The sequence below is a fragment of the Scyliorhinus torazame genome, chromosome 3 (genome assembly GCF_047496885.1).
Source record: "Scyliorhinus torazame isolate Kashiwa2021f chromosome 3, sScyTor2.1, whole genome shotgun sequence".
In the NCBI taxonomy this organism is placed as follows: Eukaryota; Metazoa; Chordata; class Chondrichthyes; order Carcharhiniformes; family Scyliorhinidae; genus Scyliorhinus; species Scyliorhinus torazame.
Genome location: NC_092709.1, coordinates 291,998,035 through 292,016,965, shown reverse-complemented (window position 1 = coordinate 292,016,965; position 18,931 = coordinate 291,998,035).

Below are 18,931 nucleotides of genomic sequence, written 5' to 3'. Positions count from 1 at the left end.
TAGCCGGTCCAGGGCCTTGATGTGGCGTTGGGAGCGAGCAGTGGTGGCGGTGATTCCGGTCTTGGTCTGGTCCTCGGTGACACCGGGAGCGTGCTGAAATCCTCTTCATCCTCGGGTGTGGGCAGGGGGAGGACGGATGGTCCTGCGGGGGTTACTGCTGGGTGCGCCAGGGGATGGGGTGGTGGAGCCGGGCCAGATGGGTGTGTGTGTGTGGAACCTGCTGGTGCTAGGTCCCTGAGGGAGACAGTATCCTGGCGGCCGTTGGGTTACGCTACGTAGGCATACTGGGGGTCAGCATGGAGTAACTGCACCCTTTCAAACAACGGGTCTGCCTTGTGGATACGGATGTGCCTACGGAGGAGTACGGGTCCTGGAGCTGCGAGCAAAGTCTGGAGCGACACCCCGGATGTGGACTTCCTGGGGAAGGCAAAGAGACGTTCATGGGATGTGTCGTTAGTGGCGGTGCACAGTAGCAACCGAATGGAGTGCAGTGTATCGGGGAGGACCTCCTGCCACTGGAGGCCGGGAGATTTCTGGACCGTAGGGCCAGTTGGACGGCCCTCCAGACCGTCGCGTTCTTCCTCTCCACTTGCCCGTTTCCCAGGGGTTATAGCTGGTCGTCCTGCTGGAGGGATACCCCTGCTGAGCAGGAACTGACGCAGCTCATCACCCATGAATGAGGATCCTCTGTCACTGTGGCTATCAACAAAGAACAAAGAAATGTGCAGCACAGGAACAGGCCCTTCGGCCCTCCAAGCCCGTGCCGACCACGCTGCCCGAATAAACTACAATCTTCTACACTTCCTGGGTCCGTATCCCTCTATTCCCATCCTATTCATGTATTTGTCAAGATGCCCCTTAAATGTTACTATCGTCCCTGCTTCCACCACCTCCTCCGGTAGCGAGTTCCAGGCACCCACTACCCTCTGCGTAAAAAAACTTGCCTCGTACATCTACTCTAAACCTTGCCCCTCTCACCTTAAACCTATGCCCCCTAGTAATTGACCCCTCTACCCTGGGGAAAAGCCTCTGACTATCCACTCTGTCTATGCCCCTCATAATTTTGTATACCTCTATCAGGTCTCCCCTCAACCTCCTTCGTTCCAGTGAGAACAAACCGAGTTTATTCAACCGCTCCTCATAGCTAATGCCCTCCATACCAGGCAACATTCTGGTAAATCTCTTCTGCACCCTCTCTAAAGCCTCCACATCCTTCTGGTAGTGTGGCAACCAGAATTCAACACTATACTCCAATTGGGGCCTAACTAAGGTTCTATACAGCTGCAACATGACTTGCCAGTTCTTATACTCAATGCTCCGGCCAATGAAGGCAAGCATGCCGTATGCCTTCTTGACTACCTTCTCCACCTGTGTTGCCCCTTTCAATGACCTGTGGACCTGTACTCCTAGATCTCTTTGACCTTCAATACTCTTGAGGGCTCTACCATTCACTGTATATTCCCTACCTGCATTCGACCTTCCAAAATGCATTACCTCACATTTGTCCGGATTAAACTCCATCTGCCATCTCTCCGCCCAAGTCTCCAAACAATCTAAATCCTGCTGTATCCTCCGACAGTCCTCATCGCTATCCGCAATTCCACCAACCTTTGTGTCGTCTGCAAACTTACTAATCAGACCAGTTACATTTTCCTCCAAATCATTTATATATACTACAAAGAGCAAAGGTCCCAGCACTGATCCCTGTGGAACACCACTGGTCACAGCCCTCCAATTAGAAAAGCATCCTTCCATTGCTAATCTCTGCCTTCTATGGCCTAGCCAGTTCTGTATCCACCTTGCCAGCTCACCCCTGATCCCGTGTGACTTCACCTTTTGTACTAGTCTACCATGAGGGACCTTGTCAAAGGCCTTACTGAAGTCCATATAGACAACATCCACTGCCCTACCTGCATCAATCATCTTAGTGACCTCCTCGAAAAACTCAATCTTGTTAGTGAGACACGACCTTCCCTTCACAAAACCGTGCTGCCTCTCACTAATACGTCCATTTGCTTCCAAATGGGAGTAGATCCTGTCTCGAAGAATTCTCTCCAGTAATTTCCCTACCACTGAAGTAAGGCTCACCGGCCTGTAGTTCCCGGGATTATCCTTGCTACCCTTCTTAAACAGAGGAACAACATTGGCTATTCTCCAGTCCTCCGGGACATTCCCTGAAGACAGAGAGGATCCAAAGATTTCTGTCAAGGCCTCAGCAATTTCCTCTCCAGCCTCCTTCAGTATTCTGGGGTAGATCCCATCAGGCCCTGGGGACTTATCTACCTTAATATTTTTTAAGACACCCAACACCTCGTCTTTTTGGATCTCAATGTGACCCAGGCTATCTACACACCCTTCTCCAGACTCAACATCTACCAATTTTTTCTCTTTGGTGAATACTGATGCAAAGTATTCATTTAGTACCTCGCCCACTTCCTCTGGCTCCACACATAGATTCCCTTGCCTATCCTTCCGTGGGCCAACCCTTTCCCTGGCTACCCTCTTCCTTTTTATGTACGTGTAAAAAGCCTTGGGATTTTCCTTAACCCTATTTGCCAATGACTTTTCGTGACCCCTTCTAGCCCTCCTGACTCCTTGCTTAAGTTCCTTCCTACTTTCCTTATATTTCACGCAGGCTTCATCTGTTCCCAGCCTTTTAGCCCTGACAAATGCCTCCTTTTTCTTTTTGACGAGGTCTATAATATCTCTCGTCATCCAAGGTTCCCGAAAATTGCCGTATTTATCCTTCTTCCTCACAGGAACATGCCGGTCCTGAATTACTTTCAACTGCCACTTGAAAGCCTCCCACATGTCAGATGTTGATTTGCCCTCAAACATCCGCCCCCAATCTATGTTCTTCAGTTCCCGCCTAATATTGTTATAATGAGCCTTCCCCCAATTTAGCACATTCATCCTAGGACCACTCTTATCCTTGTTCACCAGTACTTTAAAACTTACTGAATTGTGGTCACTGTTACCGAAATGCTCCCCTACTGAAATATCTACCACCTGGCCGGGCTCATTCCCCAATAGCAGGTCCAGTACCGCCCCTTCCCTAGTTGGACTGTCCACATATTGTTTTAAGAAGCCCTCCTGGATACTCCTTACAAACTCCGCCCCATCTAAGCCCCTGGCACTAAGTGAGCCCCAGTCAATATTGGGGACGTTGAAGTCTCCCATCACCACAACCCTGGTGTTTTTACTCTTTTCCAAAATCTGTCTACCTATCTGCTCCTCTATCTCCCGCTGGCTGTTGGGAGTCCTGTAGTAAACACCCCCAACATTGTGACTGCACCCTTCTTATTCCTGATCTCTACCCATATAGCCTCACTGCCCTCTGAGGTGTCCTCCCGCAGTACAGCTGTGATATTCTCCCGAACCAGTAGCGCAACTCCGCCTCCCCTTTTACATCCCCCTCTATCCCGCCTGAAACATCTAAATCCTGGAACGTTTAACTGCCAATCCTGCCCTTCCCTCAACCAGGTCTCTGTAATGGCAACAACATCATAGTTCCAAGTACTAATCCAAGCTCTAAGTTCATCTGCCTTACCCGTAATACTTCTTGCATTAAAACATATGCACTTCAAGCCACCAGACCCGCTGTGTTCAGCAACTTCTCCCTGTCTGCTCTGCCTCAGAGCCACACTGTCCCTATTCCCTAGTTCTCCCTCAATGCTCTCACCTTCTGACCTGTTGCTCCCGTGCCCACCACCCTGCCATACTAGTTTAAACCCTCCCGTGTGACACTAGCAAACCTCGCGGCCAGGATATTTATGCCTCTCCGGTTTAGATGCAACCCGTCCTTCTTATACAGGTCACACCTGCCCCGGAAGTGCTCCCAGTGGTCCAGATAACGGAAACCCTCCCTCCTACACCAGCTGTTTCGCCACGTGTTTAGCTGCTCTATCTTCCTATTTCTAGCCTCACTGGCACGTGGCACAGGGAGTAATCCCGAGATTACAACCCTCGAGGTCCTGTCTTTTAACTTTCTGCCTAGCTCCCTGAACTCCTGCTGCAGGACCTCATGCCCCTTCCTGCCTATGTCGTTAGTACCAATATGTACAACGACCTCTGCCTGTTTGCCCTCCCCCTTCAGGATGCCCTCTACCCGTTCGGAGACATCCTGGACCCTGGCACCAGGGAGGCAACATACCATCCTGGAGTCTATTTCACGTCCACAGAAGTGCCTATCTGTGCCCCTGAACCCTATTACTATTGCTCTTCTGCGCTTTGACCCTCCCTTCTGAACATCAGAGCCAGCCGTGGTGCCACTGCTCTGGCTGCTGCTGTTTTCCCCTGATAGGTTATCCCCCCCGACAGTATCCAAAGGGGTATACCTGTTCGAGAGGGGGACAACCACAGGGGATTCCTGCACTGACTGCCTGCCCTTTCTGGTGGTCACCCATTTCTCTGCCTGCACCTTGGGTGTGACCACATTTACATAACTGCGATCTATGACGCTTTCCGCCACCTGCATGCTCCTAAGTGCATCCAATTGCTGCTCCAACCGAACCATGCGGTCTGTGAGGAGCTCCAGTTGGGTGCACCTTCTGCAGATGAAGCCATCCGGGACGCTGGAAGCCTCCCGGACCTGCCACATCTCACAGTCAGAGCACTGCACCCCTCTAACTGAAATTGCGTCAATTAATTAAAATTAAAATTAAAAAAAAAAAAAAAATTTTAAATATATATTTTTAAAATTCAAAGTTACTGTTAACTATCTGTTTCCTAGCACTAGATTTCTAATAGAAATGCGAAAGCTAAATATAGTACTCTCCGATCTCTGGCTTAGATATCCTCTAAATTATAATTAAGTAATTATGTTTAATTAGTTATCAATGCTTAATTTTTTTAATTTAGTGTAGATTCCCAACCAGCCACTCAGGCCACAGCTTTTCTGTGATGTCACTTCAGTTTCCCCCCAACACACACAATTTGAAAAAGGTATAAAAGTAAAAATGAGTAAAAATCACTTACTTCCCTTCTTACCCTCTTGAGTGTCTTAGATGTTCTCCGGTTCTCTCCCTGACAGAGACTGCTCTTCCTCCTCCGAACGGCTCCCGAAACTAGGCCGCGATCTTTTAAAATATCCGCTCCGACTCGCAGCTCCCGTGCTTTTTAAATCTCCCGCAATGTTTTCACTGTCCCGGCTCACTCAGCTCCCGCGCTGTTTTCAGAGTCCTGGCACCCTCCGCTCCCGCGCTGTTTTCAAAGCCCCGGCTCCCTAAGCTCCCGCGCTGTTTTCAAAGTCCCGGCACACTCAGCTCCCGCGCTGTTTTCAGAGTCCCGGCTCCCTCAGCTCCCGCGCTGTTTTCAAAGTCCTGGCACCCTCCGCTCCCGCGCTGTTTTCAAAGTCCCGGCTCCCTAAGCTCCCGCGCTGTTTTCAAAGTCCCGGCACACTCAGCTCCCGCGCTGTTTTCAGAGTCCCGGCTCCCTCAGCTCCCGCGCTGTTTTCAAAGTCCCGGCACACTCAGCTCCCGCGCTGTTTTCAGAGTCCCGGCTCCCGCGCTGTTTTCACTGTCCCGGCTCACTCACCTCTCGCGCTGTTTTCAAAGTCCCGGCTCCCTCAGCTCCCGCGCTGTTTTCGCTGTCCCGGCACACTCAGCTCCCCCGCTGTTTTCACTGTCCCGGCACCCTCCTCTCCCGCGCTGTTTTCAAAGTCCTGGCTCCCTCAGCTCCCGCGCTGTTTTCAAAGTCCCGGCTCACTCAGCTCCCGCACTGTTTTCAGAGTCCCGGCTCACTCAGCTCCCGCGCTGTTTTCAGAGTCCCGGCTCCCTCAGCTCCCGCGCTGTTTTCAGAGTCCCGGCTCACTCACCTCCCGCGCTGTTTTCACTGTCCCGGCTCCCTAAGCTCCCGCGCTGTTTTCAAAGTCCTGGCACCCTCCTCTCCCGCGCTGTTTTCAAAGTCCCGGCTCCCTCAGCTCCCGCGCTGTTTTCAAAGTCCTGGCTCACTCAGCTCCCGCACTGTTTTCAGAGTCCCGGCTCACTCAGCTCCCGCGCTGTTTTCACTGTCCCGGCTCACTCAGCTCCCGCGCTGTTTTCAGAGTCCTGGCACCCTCCGCTCCCGCGCTGTTTTCACTGTCCCGGCTCACTCAGCTCCCGCGCTGTTTTCACTGTCCCGGCTCACTCACCTCGCGCTGTTTTCAAAGTCCCGGCACCCTCCGCTCCCGCGCTGTTTTCAAAGTCCCGGCTCCCTCAGCTCCCACGCTGTTTTCAAAGTCCCGGCTCACTCAGCTCCCGCGCTGTTTTCAGAGTCCCGGCTCACTCAGCTCCCGCGCTGTTTTCACTGTCCCGGCTCACTCACCTCTCGCTCTGTTTTCAAAGTCCCGGCTCCCTCAGCTCCCGCGCTGTTTTCAAAGACCCGGCTCCCTCAGCTCCCGCGCTGTTTTCAGAGTCCCGGCTCACTCACCTCCCGCGCTGTTTTCACTGTCCCGGCTCCCTAAGCTCCCGCGCTGTTTTCAAAGTCCTGGCACCCTCCTCTCCCGCGCTGTTTTCAAAGTCCCGGCTCCCTCAGCTCCCGCGCTTTTTTCAAAGTCCTGGCTCACTCAGCTCCCGCACTGTTTTCAGAGTCCCGGCTCACTCAGCTCCCGCGCTGTTTTCACTGTCCCGGCTCACTCAGCTCCCGCGCTGTTTTCAGAGTCCTGGCACCCTCCGCTCCCGCGCTGTTTTCACTGTCCCGGCTCACTCAGCTCCCGCGCTGTTTTCACTGTCCCGGCTCACTCACCTCTCGCGCTGTTTTCAAAGTCCCGGCACCCTCCGCTCCCGCGCTGTTTTCAAAGTCCCGGCTCACTCAGCTCCCGCGCTGTTTTCAGAGTCCCGGCTCACTCAGCTCCCGCGCTGTTTTCACTGTCCCGGCTCACTCACCTCTCGCTCTGTTTTCAAAGTCCCGGCTCCCTCAGCTCCCGCGCTGTTTTCAAAGACCCGGCTCCCTCCGCTCCCGCGCTGTTTTCACTGTCCCGGCTCACTCACCTCTTGCGCTGTTTTCAAAGTCCCGGCTCCCTCAGCTCCCGCGCTGTTTTCAAAGTCCCGGCTCCCTCAGCTCCCGCGCTGTTTTCAGAGTCCTGGCTCACTCGCCTCTCGCGCTGTTTTCAGAGTCCTGGCTCACTCACCTCCCGCGCTGTTTTCAAAGTCCCGGCTCCCTCAGCTCCCGCGCTGTTTTCAGAGTCCCGGCTCACTCAGCTCCCGCGCTGTTTTCAGAGTCCCGGCTCACTCGCCTCTCGCGCTGTTTTCAAAGTCCCGGCTCCCTCAGCTCCCGCGCTGGTTTCAGTGTCCCGGCTCACTCACCTCTCGCGCTGTTTTCAGAGTCCCGGCTCACTCAGCTCCCGCGCTGTTTTCACTGTCCCGGCTCACTCAGCTCCCGCGCTGTTTTCAGAGTCCTGGCTCACTCAGCTCCCGCGCTGTTTTCAGAGTCCTGGCTCACTCGCCTCTCGCGCTGTTTTCAAAGTCCCGGCTCACTCAGCTCCCGCGCTGTTTTCAAAGTCCTGGCACCCTCCGCTCCTGCGCTGTTTTCAAAGTCCCGGCTCACTCAGCTCCCGCGCTGTTTTCACTGTCCCGGCTCACTCACCTCTCGCGCTGTTTTCAAAGTCCCGGCTCCCTCAGCTCCCGCGCTGTTTTCACTGTCCCGGCTCACTCAGCTCCCGCGCTGTTTTCACTGTCCGGGCTCACTCGCCTCTCGCGCTGTTTTCAAAGTCCCGGCTCCCTCAGCTCCCGCGCTGTTTTCAGAGTCCTGGCTCACTCACCTCCCGCGCTGTTTTCAGAGTCCCGGCTCCCTCAGCTCCCGCGCTGTTTTCAGAGTCCCGGCTCACTCAGCTCCCGCGCTGTTTTCAGAGTCCCGGCTCCCTCAGCTCCCGCGCTGTTTTCAAAGTCCCGGCTCCCTCAGCTCCCGCGCTGTTTTCAGAGTCCCGGCTCACTCAGCTCCCGCGCTGTTTTCACTGTACCGGCTCACTCGCCTCTCGCGCTGTTTTCAAAGTCCCGGCTCCCTCAGCTCCCGCGCTGTTTTCAGTGTCCTGGCTCACTCACCTCTCGCGCTGTTTTCACTGTCCCGGCTCCCTCAGCTCCCGCGCTGTTTTCGCTGTCCCGGCACACTCAGCTCCCCCGCTGTTTTCACTGTCCCGGCACCCTCCTCTCCCGCGCTGTTTTCAAAGTCCTGGCTCCCTCAGCTCCCGCGCTGTTTTCAAAGTCCCGGCTCACTCAGCTCCCGCACTGTTTTCAGAGTCCCGGCTCACTCAGCTCCCGCGCTGTTTTCAGAGTCCCGGCTCCCTCAGCTCCCGCGCTGTTTTCAGAGTCCCGGCTCACTCACCTCCCGCGCTGTTTTCACTGTCCCGGCTCCCTAAGCTCCCGCGCTGTTTTCAAAGTCCTGGCACCCTCCTCTCCCGCGCTGTTTTCAAAGTCCCGGCTCCCTCAGCTCCCGCGCTGTTTTCAAAGTCCTGGCTCACTCAGCTCCCGCACTGTTTTCAGAGTCCCGGCTCACTCAGCTCCCGCGCTGTTTTCACTGTCCCGGCTCACTCAGCTCCCGCGCTGTTTTCAGAGTCCTGGCACCCTCCGCTCCCGCGCTGTTTTCACTGTCCCGGCTCACTCAGCTCCCGCGCTGTTTTCACTGTCCCGGCTCACTCACCTCGCGCTGTTTTCAAAGTCCCGGCACCCTCCGCTCCCGCGCTGTTTTCAAAGTCCCGGCTCCCTCAGCTCCCACGCTGTTTTCAAAGTCCCGGCTCACTCAGCTCCCGCACTGTTTTCAGAGTCCCGGCTCACTCAGCTCCCGCGCTGTTTTCACTGTCCCGGCTCACTCACCTCTCGCTCTGTTTTCAAAGTCCCGGCTCCCTCAGCTCCCGCGCTGTTTTCAAAGACCCGGCTCCCTCAGCTCCCGCGCTGTTTTCAGAGTCCCGGCTCACTCACCTCCCGCGCTGTTTTCACTGTCCCGGCTCCCTAAGCTCCCGCGCTGTTTTCAAAGTCCTGGCACCCTCCTCTCCCGCGCTGTTTTCAAAGTCCCGGCTCCCTCAGCTCCCGCGCTGTTTTCAAAGTCCTGGCTCACTCAGCTCCCGCACTGTTTTCAGAGTCCCGGCTCACTCAGCTCCCGCGCTGTTTTCACTGTCCCGGCTCACTCAGCTCCCGCGCTGTTTTCAGAGTCCTGGCACCCTCCGCTCCCGCGCTGTTTTCACTGTCCCGGCTCACTCAGCTCCCGCGCTGTTTTCACTGTCCCGGCTCACTCACCTCTCGCGCTGTTTTCAAAGTCCCGGCACCCTCCGCTCCCGCGCTGTTTTCAAAGTCCCGGCTCCCTCAGCTCCCACGCTGTTTTCAAAGTCCCGGCTCACTCAGCTCCCGCGCTGTTTTCAGAGTCCCGGCTCACTCAGCTCCCGCGCTGTTTTCACTGTCCCGGCTCACTCACCTCTCGCTCTGTTTTCAAAGTCCCGGCTCCCTCAGCTCCCGCGCTGTTTTCAAAGACCCGGCTCCCTCAGCTCCCGCGCTGTTTTCACTGTCCCGGCTCACTCACCTCTTGCGCTGTTTTCAAAGTCCCGGCTCCCTCAGCTCCCGCGCTGTTTTCAAAGTCCCGGCTCCCTCAGCTCCCGCGCTGTTTTCAGAGTCCTGGCTCACTCGCCTCTCGCGCTGTTTTCAGAGTCCTGGCTCACTCACCTCCCGCGCTGTTTTCAAAGTCCCGGCTCCCTCAGCTCCCGCGCTGTTTTCAGAGTCCCGGCTCACTCAGCTCCCGCGCTGTTTTCAGAGTCCCGGCTCACTCGCCTCTCGCGCTGTTTTCAAAGTCCCGGCTCCCTCAGCTCCCGCGCTGGTTTCAGTGTCCCGGCTCACTCACCTCTCGCGCTGTTTTCAGAGTCCCGGCTCACTCAGCTCCCGCGCTGTTTTCACTGTCCCGGCTCACTCAGCTCCCGCGCTGTTTTCAGAGTCCTGGCTCACTCAGCTCCCGCGCTGTTTTCAGAGTCCTGGCTCACTCGCCTCTCGCGCTGTTTTCAAAGTCCCGGCTCACTCAGCTCCCGCGCTGTTTTCAAAGTCCTGGCACCCTCCGCTCCTGCGCTGTTTTCAAAGTCCCGGCTCACTCAGCTCCCGCGCTGTTTTCACTGTCCCGGCTCACTCACCTCTCGCGCTGTTTTCAAAGTCCCGGCTCCCTCAGCTCCCGCGCTGTTTTCACTGTCCCGGCTCACTCAGCTCCCGCGCTGTTTTCACTGTCCCGGCTCACTCGCCTCTCGCGCTGTTTTCAAAGTCCCGGCTCCCTCAGCTCCCGCGCTGTTTTCAGAGTCCTGGCTCACTCACCTCCCGCGCTGTTTTCAGAGTCCCGGCTCCCTCAGCTCCCGCGCTGTTTTCAGAGTCCCGGCTCACTCAGCTCCCGCGCTGTTTTCAGAGTCCCGGCTCCCTCAGCTCCCGCGCTGTTTTCAAAGTCCCGGCTCCCTCAGCTCCCGCGCTGTTTTCAGAGTCCCGGCTCACTCAGCTCCCGCGCTGTTTTCACTGTACCGGCTCACTCGCCTCTCGCGCTGTTTTCAAAGTCCCGGCTCCCTCAGCTCCCGCGCTGTTTTCAGTGTCCTGGCTCACTCACCTCTCGCGCTGTTTTCACTGTCCCGGCTCACTCAGCTCCCGCGCTGTTTTCACTGTCCCGGCTCCCTCAGCTCCCGCGCTGTTTTCAAAGTCCCGGCTCCCTCAGCTCCCGCGCTGTTTTCAGAGTCCCGGCTCACTCAGCTCCCGCGCTGTTTTCACTGTACCGGCTCACTCGCCTCTTGCGCTGTTTTCACTGTCCCGGCTCACTCAGCTCCCGCGCTGTTTTCACTGTCCCGGCTCACTCAGCTCCCACGCTGTTTTCAGAGTCCTGGCTCACTCAGCTCCCGCGCTGTTTTCAGAGTCCTGGCTCACTCACCTCTCGCGCTGTTTTCAGAGTCCCGGCTCACTCAGCTCCCGCGCTGTTTTCAGAGTCCTGGCTCACTCACCTCCCGCGCTGTTTTCAAAGTCCCGGCTCCCTCAGCTCCCGCGCTGTTTTCAGAGTCCTGGCTCACTCACCTCCCGCGCTGTTTTCAAAGTCCCGGCTCACTCAGCTCCCGCGCTGTTTTCAGGGTCCTGGCTCACTCAGCTCCCGCGCTGTTTTCAGAGTCCCGGCTCACTCGGCTCCCGCGCTGTTTTCAGAGTCCCGGCTCACTCAGCTCCCGCGCTGTTTTCAAAGTCCCGGCTCCCTCAGCTCCCGCGCTGTTTTCAGAGTCCCGGCTCACTCACCTCTCGCGCTGTTTTCAAAGTCCCGGCTCCCTCAGCTCCCGCGCTGTTTTCAAAGTCCCGGCTCCCTCAGCTCCCGCGCTGTTTTCAGAGTCCCGGCTCACTCAGCTCCCGCGCTGTTTTCACTGTCCCGGCTCACTCACCTCTCGCGCTGTTTTCAAAGTCCCGGCTCCCTCAGCTCCCGCGCTGTTTTCACTGTCCCGGCTCACTCAGCTCCCGCGCTGTTTTCAAAGTCCCGGCACCCTCCGCTCCCACGCTGTTTTCAGAGTCCCGGCTCCCTCAGCTCCCGCGCTGTTTTCACTGTCCCGGCTCACTCAGCTCCCGCGCTGTTTTCAAAGTCCCGGCTCCCTCAGCTCCCGTGCTGTTTTCACTGTCCCGGCTCACTCACCTCTCGCGCTGTTTTCAAAGTCCCGGCTCCCTCAGCTCCCACGCTGTTTTCAGAGTCCTGACTCACTCACCTCTCGCGCTGTTTTCAGAGTCCCGGCTCACTCAGCTCCCGCGCTGTTTTCACTGTCCCGGCTCACTCGCCTCTCGCGCTGTTTTCAAAGTCCCGGCTCCCTCAGCTCCCGTGCTGTTTTCAGTGTCCTGGCTCACTCACCTCTCGCGCTGTTTTCAAAGTCCCGGCTCCCTCAGCTCCCGTGCTGTTTTCAGTGTCCTGGCTCACTCACCTCTCGCGCTGTTTTCAAAGTCCCGGCTCACTCAGCTCCCGCGCTGTTATCGGTGGGGAAGCCGAACAGAGCGAAGATTGTGTTGAGGGCTTTGATGATGGTGGCAGGTGTCACATCGGGGCATGGGATGGCGAAGGGGAATCTGGAGTGTTCATCGACCACACTGAGGAAATACGTGTTATGGTCAGTGGAGGGGAGGGGCCCTTTGAAATCCACACTGAGGCGTTAAAAGTGGCAGGAGGCCTTCACCAGGCGTGCGCGGTCCGGCTGGTAGAAGTACAGTTTGCACTTCGCACAGACCTGGCAGTCCCTGGTGATTGCCCTGACTTCCTCGACGGAGTAGGACAGATTGCGGGCTTTTATGAAATGGTACAACAGTGTGACTCCCGGGTGACAAAGGTCATCGTGTAGGGTCCGGAGTCAGGCCACCTGTGCGCTGGCACATGTACCTCGGGATAGGGCATCTGGGGGGCTCGTTAAGCTTGCCAGGACGATACAAAATCTCGTAGTTGTAGGTGGAGAGCTCGATCCTCCACCTCAAGATTTTAGCATTTTTGATCTTACCCTGCTGTGTGTTATTGAACATGAAGGCTACCGATCCTTGGTCAGTGGGGAGAGTGAATCTCCTGCCGGCCAGGTAATGCCTCCAATGCCGCACAGCTTCAACGATGGCTTGGGCCTCTTTTTCGACGGAGGAGTGCCGAATTTCAGAGGCATGAAGGGTGCGGGAAAAGAATGCCACGGGCCTGTCTGCCTGATTGAGGGTGGCGGCTAGGGCGACGTCTGATGCGTCGCTCTCCACTTGAAAGGGCTGCGTCTCATCTACTGCGTACATCGCGGCCTTGGCGATATCGGCTCTAATACGGTTGAAAGCATGTTGAGCCTCGGCCGTCAGGGGGGAATGTGTGGACTGGATGAGTGGGCGGGCCTTGTCCGTGTAGTTTGGGACCCACTGGGCGTAGCTTGAAAAGAATCCCAGGCAGCGTTTGAGGGCCTTGGGGCAGTGGGGAAGGGGAGCTCCATGAGGGGGCGCATGCGGTCGGGATCGGTCCCCAGAACTCCGTTCTGGACCACATAGCCGAGGATGGCTAAGCGGTTCGTGCTGAAAACGCACTTCTCCTTGTTATAGGTGAGATTTAGGAGAGTGGCGGTGTGGAGAAATTTGGTAAGGTTGGCACCATGGTCCTGCTGTTCGTGGCCTCAGATGGTGACATTGTCCAGGTACGGGAAAGTAGCTCGCAACCCGTACCGGTCGACCAGTCGGTCCATCTCCCTTTGAAAGACTGACCCACTTTGGTGACGCCGAACGGAACCTTGAGAAAATGGTAGAGACGGCCATCTGCCTCGAAGGCAGTGTATGGGTGGTCTGCCTTATGGATGGGGAGCTGGTGGTAGGCGGATTTGAGGTCTACAGTTGAGAAGTCCTGGTACTGTGTAATCTGATTGACCATATCAGATATGCGGGGGAGGGGCGACACGTCGAGCTGCGTGTGTACCGATTGATGGTCTGGCTGTAGTCCACGACTATCCTGTGTTTCTCCCCAGTTTTCACAACTACCACTTGGGCTCTCCAGGGGCTGTTGCTGGCCTCGATGATGCTTTCCCGAAGCATCCGCTGGACCTTGGACCTGATGAAGGTCCTGTCCTGGGCGCTGTACCGTCTGCTCCTGGTGGCGACGGGTTTGCAATCCAGGGTTAGGTTTGCGAATAGGGAAGGTGGGTCGACCTTTAGGGTCGTGAGGCCGCACACAGTAAGGGGTGGTAGGGGCCCGCCGAATTTCAAGGTTAAGCTCTGGAGGTTACACTAAGTCCAGGCTGAGTAGCAGGGCAGCGCAGAGGTTGGGGAGGACATAGAGGCGGAAGCTGCTGAATTCTACGCCCTGGACTGTGAGTGTGATTATATAGTACCCCCGGATCGCCACAGAGTGGGATCCGGAGGCCAGGGATATTCTATGATTGGCGGGGTGTACCGCAAGGGAGCAGTGCCTTACCATATCTGAATGGATGAAGCTTTTGGTGTTCCCGGAGTCCAGCAGGCAAGAGGTCTCGTGCACAACGATCATCATGCTTGTCGAGGCGGTGGCTAGATTGTGTGGGCGAGTCTGGTCGATCGTGACTGAGAAGCCTTCTGGGAGGTGAGTAGTGTATTTAAAAACCTTACCTTTACAGGAGCAGCCCTTTGGATTTCGGCGGCAGCGGTGCGCAGGGGCCTTCTGGGAGGTGAGTAGTGAGTTTAAAAACCTTACCTTTACAGGAGCAGCCCTTTGGATTTCGGCGGCAGCGGTGCGCAGGGGCCTTCTTGGAGGTGAGTAGTGTATTTAAAAACTTTACCTTTACAGGAGCAGCCCTTTGGATTTCGGCGGCAGCGGTGCGCAGGGGCCTTCTGGGAGGTGAGTAGTGAGTTTAAAAACCTTACCTTTACAGGAGCAGCCCTTTGGATTTCGGCGGCAGCGGTGCGCAGGGGCCTTCTGGGAGGTGAGTAGTGTATTTAAAAACCTTACCTTTACAGGAGCAGCCCTTTGGATTTCGGCGGCAGCGGTGCGCAGGGGCCTTCTTGGAGGTGAGTAGTGTATTTAAAAACTTTACCTTTACAGGAGCAGCCCTTTGGATTTCGGCGGCAGCGGTGCGCAGGGGCCTTCTGGGAGGTGAGTAGTGAGTTTAAAAACCTTACCTTTACAGGAGCAGCCCTTTGGATTTCGGCGGCAGCGGTGCGCAGGGGCCTTCTGGGAGGTGAGTAGTGTATTTAAAAACCTTACCTTTACAGGAGCAGCCCTTTGGATTTCGGCGGCAGCGGTGCGCAGGGGCCTTCTTGGAGGTGAGTAGTGTATTTAAAAACCTTTCCTTTACAGGAGCAGCCCTTTGGATTTCGGCGGCAGCGGTGCGCAGGGGCCTTCTTGGAGGTGAGTAGTGTATTTAAAAACCTTACCTTTACAGGAGCAGCCCTTTGGATTTCGGCGGCAGCGGTGCGCAGGGGCCTTCTGGGAGGTGAGTAGTGTATTTAAAAACCTTACCTTTACAGGAGCAGCCCTTTGGATTTCGGCGGCAGCGGTGCGCAGGGGCCTTCTGGGAGGTGAGTAGTGAATTTAAAAAGCCTTGCCTGGTCCCGTGTCTGTTCTTCTTTTCTGTTTTATTTGTTTTTATATAAGGCGGGAACCGGAAGTTCGACCTCTGGCAAGTCCCCCCCCCCAAACCAATAAATTCTGGTGGAGAGGAAACCCGAGACACTACACGTGTAGTGTCTCCCACCCGCCCTCCTCCTCTAACCTAATAATAAGACCCATTGGTGTAAGGTAAGTGCCATATTATATTATTATTATATTATTAGCATAGTGCAGGTCAAGGTTCGGAGGTGGAGGAGCAGTCTCTGTCAGCGAGAGAACCTGAGAACATCTCAGACACTCAGAAGGTAAGAAGGTAAGTAAGTGATTTTTACTTATTTTTACTTTTATACCTTTTTTCAAATTGTGTGTGTCGGGGGGAAACTGAAGTGACATCACAGAAAAGCTGTGGCCAGAGTGGCTGGTTGGGATTCTAACCTAAATTTATAAAAAATTGAGTATTTAGGAACTAATTAAACATAATAACTTAATTATAATTTAGAGGATATCTAAGCCAGAGATCGGAGAGTATTATAGTTAGCTATCGCATTTCTATTAGAAATCTAGTGCTAGGAAACAGATAGTTGACAGTAACGTTGCAATTTTTTAAAAAAGTATTAAAAAAAAAAAAGACAAATTTTAATTTTAATTAATTGACGCAATGTCAGTTAGAGGGGTGCTGTGCTCTGACTGTGAGATGTGGCAGGTCCGGGAGGCTTCCAGCGTCCCGGGTGGCTTCATCTGCAGAAAGTGCACCCAACTGCAGCTCCTCACAGACCGCATGGTTCGGTTGGAGCAGCAATTGGATGCACTTAGGAGCATGCAGGTGGCGGAAAGCGTCATAGATCGCAGTTATGTAAATGTGGTCACACCCAAGGTGCAGGCAGAGAAATGGGTGACCACCAGAAAGGGCAGGCAGTCAGTGCAGGAATCCCCTGTGGTTGTCCCCCTCTCGAACAGATATACCCCTTTGGATACTGTCGGGGGGGATAGCCTATCAGGGGAAAACAGCAGCAGCCAGAGCAGTGGCACCACGGCTGGCTCTGATGTTCAGAAGGGAGGGTCAAAGCGCAGAAGAGTAATAGTAATAGGGGACTCTATAGTCAGGGGCACAGATAGGCGCTTCTGTGGACGCGAAAGAGACTCCAGGATGGTATGTTGCCTCCCTGGTGCCAGGGTCCAGGATGTCTCCGAACGGGAATCCTGAAGGGGGAGGGCAAACAGGCAGAGGTCGTTGTACATATTGGTACTAACTACATAGGCAGGAAGGGGCATGAGGTCCTGCAGCAGGAGTTCAGGGAGCTAGGCAGAAAGTTAAAAGACAGGACCTCGAGGGTTGTAATCTCGGGATTACTCCCTGTGCCACGTGCCAGTGAGGCTAGAAATAGGAAGATAGAGCAGACAAACACGTGGCTAAACAGCTGGTGTAGGAGGGAGGGTTTCCGTTATCTGGACCACTGGGAGCTCTTCTGGGGCAGATGTGACCTGTATAAGATGGACGGGTTGCATCTAAACCGGAGAGGCATAAATATCCTGGCCGCGAGGTTTGCTAGTGTCACACGGGAGGGTTTAGTATGGCAGGGGGGTGGGCACGGGAGCAATAGGTCAGAAGGTGAGAGCATTGAGGGAGAACTAGGGAATAGGGACAGTGTGGCTCTGAGGCAGAGCAGACTGGGAGAAGTTGCTGAACATAGCGGGTCTGGTGGCCTGAAGTGCATATGTTTTAATGCAAGGAGCATTACGGGTAAGGCAGATGAACTTAGAGCTTGGATTACTACTTGGAACTATGATGTTGTTGCCATTACAGAGACCTGGTTGAGGGAAGGGCAGGATTGGCACTAAACGTTCCAGGATTTAGATGTTTCAGGCGGGATAGAGGGGGATGTAAAAGGGGAGGCGGAGTTGCGCTACTTGTTCGGGAGAATATCACAGCTATACTGCGAGAGGACACCTCAGAGGGCAGTAAGGCGATATGGGTAGAGATCAGGAATAAGAAGGGTGCAGTCACAATGTTGGGGGTATACTACAGGCCTCCCAACAGCCAGCGGGAGATAGAGGAGCAGATAGGTAGACAGATTTTGGAAAAGAGTAAAAACAACAGGGTTGTGGTGATGGGAGACTTCAACTTCCCCAATATTGACTGGGACTCACTTAGTGCCAGGGGCTTAGACGGGGCGGAGTTTGTAAGGAGCATCCAGGAGGGCTTCTTAAAACAATATGTAAACAGTCCAACTAGGGAAGGGGCGGTACTGGACCTAGTATTGGGGAATGAACCCGGCCAGTTGGTAGATGTTTCAGTAGGGGAGCATTTCGGTAACAGTGACCACAATTCAGTAAGTTTTAAAGTACTGGTGGACAAGGATAAGAGTGGTCCTAGGATGAATGTGCTAAATTGGGGGAAGGCTAATTATAACAATATTAGGCGGGAACTGAAGAACATAGATTGGGGGCGGATGTTTGAGGGCAAATCAACATCTGACATGTGGGAGGCTTTCAAATGTCAGTTGAAAGGAATACAGGACCGGCATGTTCCTGTGAGGAAGAAAGATAAATACGGCAATTTTCGGGAACCTTGGATGACGAGTGATATTGTAGGCCTCGTCAAAAAGAAAAAGGAGGCATTTGTCAGGGCTAAAAGGCTGGGAACAGACGAAGCCTGTGTGGCATATAAGGAAAGTAGGAAGGAACTTAAGCAAGGAGTCAGGAGGGCTAGAAGGGGTCATGAAAAGTCATTGGCAAATAGGGTTAAGGAAAATCCCAAGGCTTTTTACACGTACATAAAAAGCAAGAGGGTAGCCAGGGAAAGGGTTGGCCCACTGAAGGATAGGCAAGGGAATCTATGTGTGGAGCCAGAGGAAATGGGCGAGGTACTAAATGAATACTTTGCATCAGTATTCACCAAAGAGAAGGAATTGGTAGATGTTGAGTCTGGAGAAGGGGGTGTAGATAGCCTGGGTCACATTGTGATCCAAAAAGACGAGGTGTTGGGTGTCTTAAAAAATATTAAGGTAGATAAGTCCCCAGGGCCTGATGGGATCTACCCCAGAATACTGAAGGAGGCTGGAGAGGAAATTGCTGAGGCCTTGACAGAAATCTTTGGATCCTCGCTGTCTTCAGGGGATGTCCCGGAGGACTGGAGAATAGCCAATGTTGTTCCTCTGTTTAAGAAGGGTAGCAAGGATAATCCCGGGAACTACAGGCCGGTGAGCCTTACTTCAGTGGTAGGGAAATTACTGGAGAGAATTCTTCGAGACAGGATCTACTCCCATTTGGAAGCAAATGGACGTATTAGTGAGAGGCAGCACAGTTTTGTGAAGGGGAGGTCGTGTCTCACTAACTTGATAGAGTTTTTCGAGGAGGTCACTAAGATGATTGATGCAGGTAGGGCAGTAGATGTTGTCTATATGGACTTCAGTAAGGCCTTTGACAAGGTCCCTCATGGTAGACTAGTACAAAAGGTGAAGTCACACGGGATCAGGGGTGAACTGGCAAGGTGGATACAGAACTGGCTAGGCCATAGAAGGCAGAGGGTAGCAATGGAGGGATGCTTTTCTAATTGGAGGGCTGTGACCAGTGGTGTTCCACAGGGATCAGTGCTGGGACCTTTGCTGTTTGTAGTATATATAAATGATTTGGAGGAAAATGTAACTGGTCTGATTAGTAAGTTTGCAGACGACACAAAGGTTGGTGGAATTGCGGATAGCGATGAGGACTGTCTGAGGATACAGCAGGATTTAGATTGTCTGGAGACTTGGGCGGAGAGATGGCAGATGGAGTTTAATCCGGACAAATGTGAGGTAATGCATTTTGGAAGGGCTAATGCAGGTAGGGAATATACAGTGAATGGTAGAACCCTCAAGAGTATTGAAAGTCAAAGAGATCTAGGAGTACAGGTCCACAGGTCATTGAAAGGGGCAACACAGGTGGAGAAGGTAGTCAAGAAGGCATGCGGCATGCTTGCCTTCAT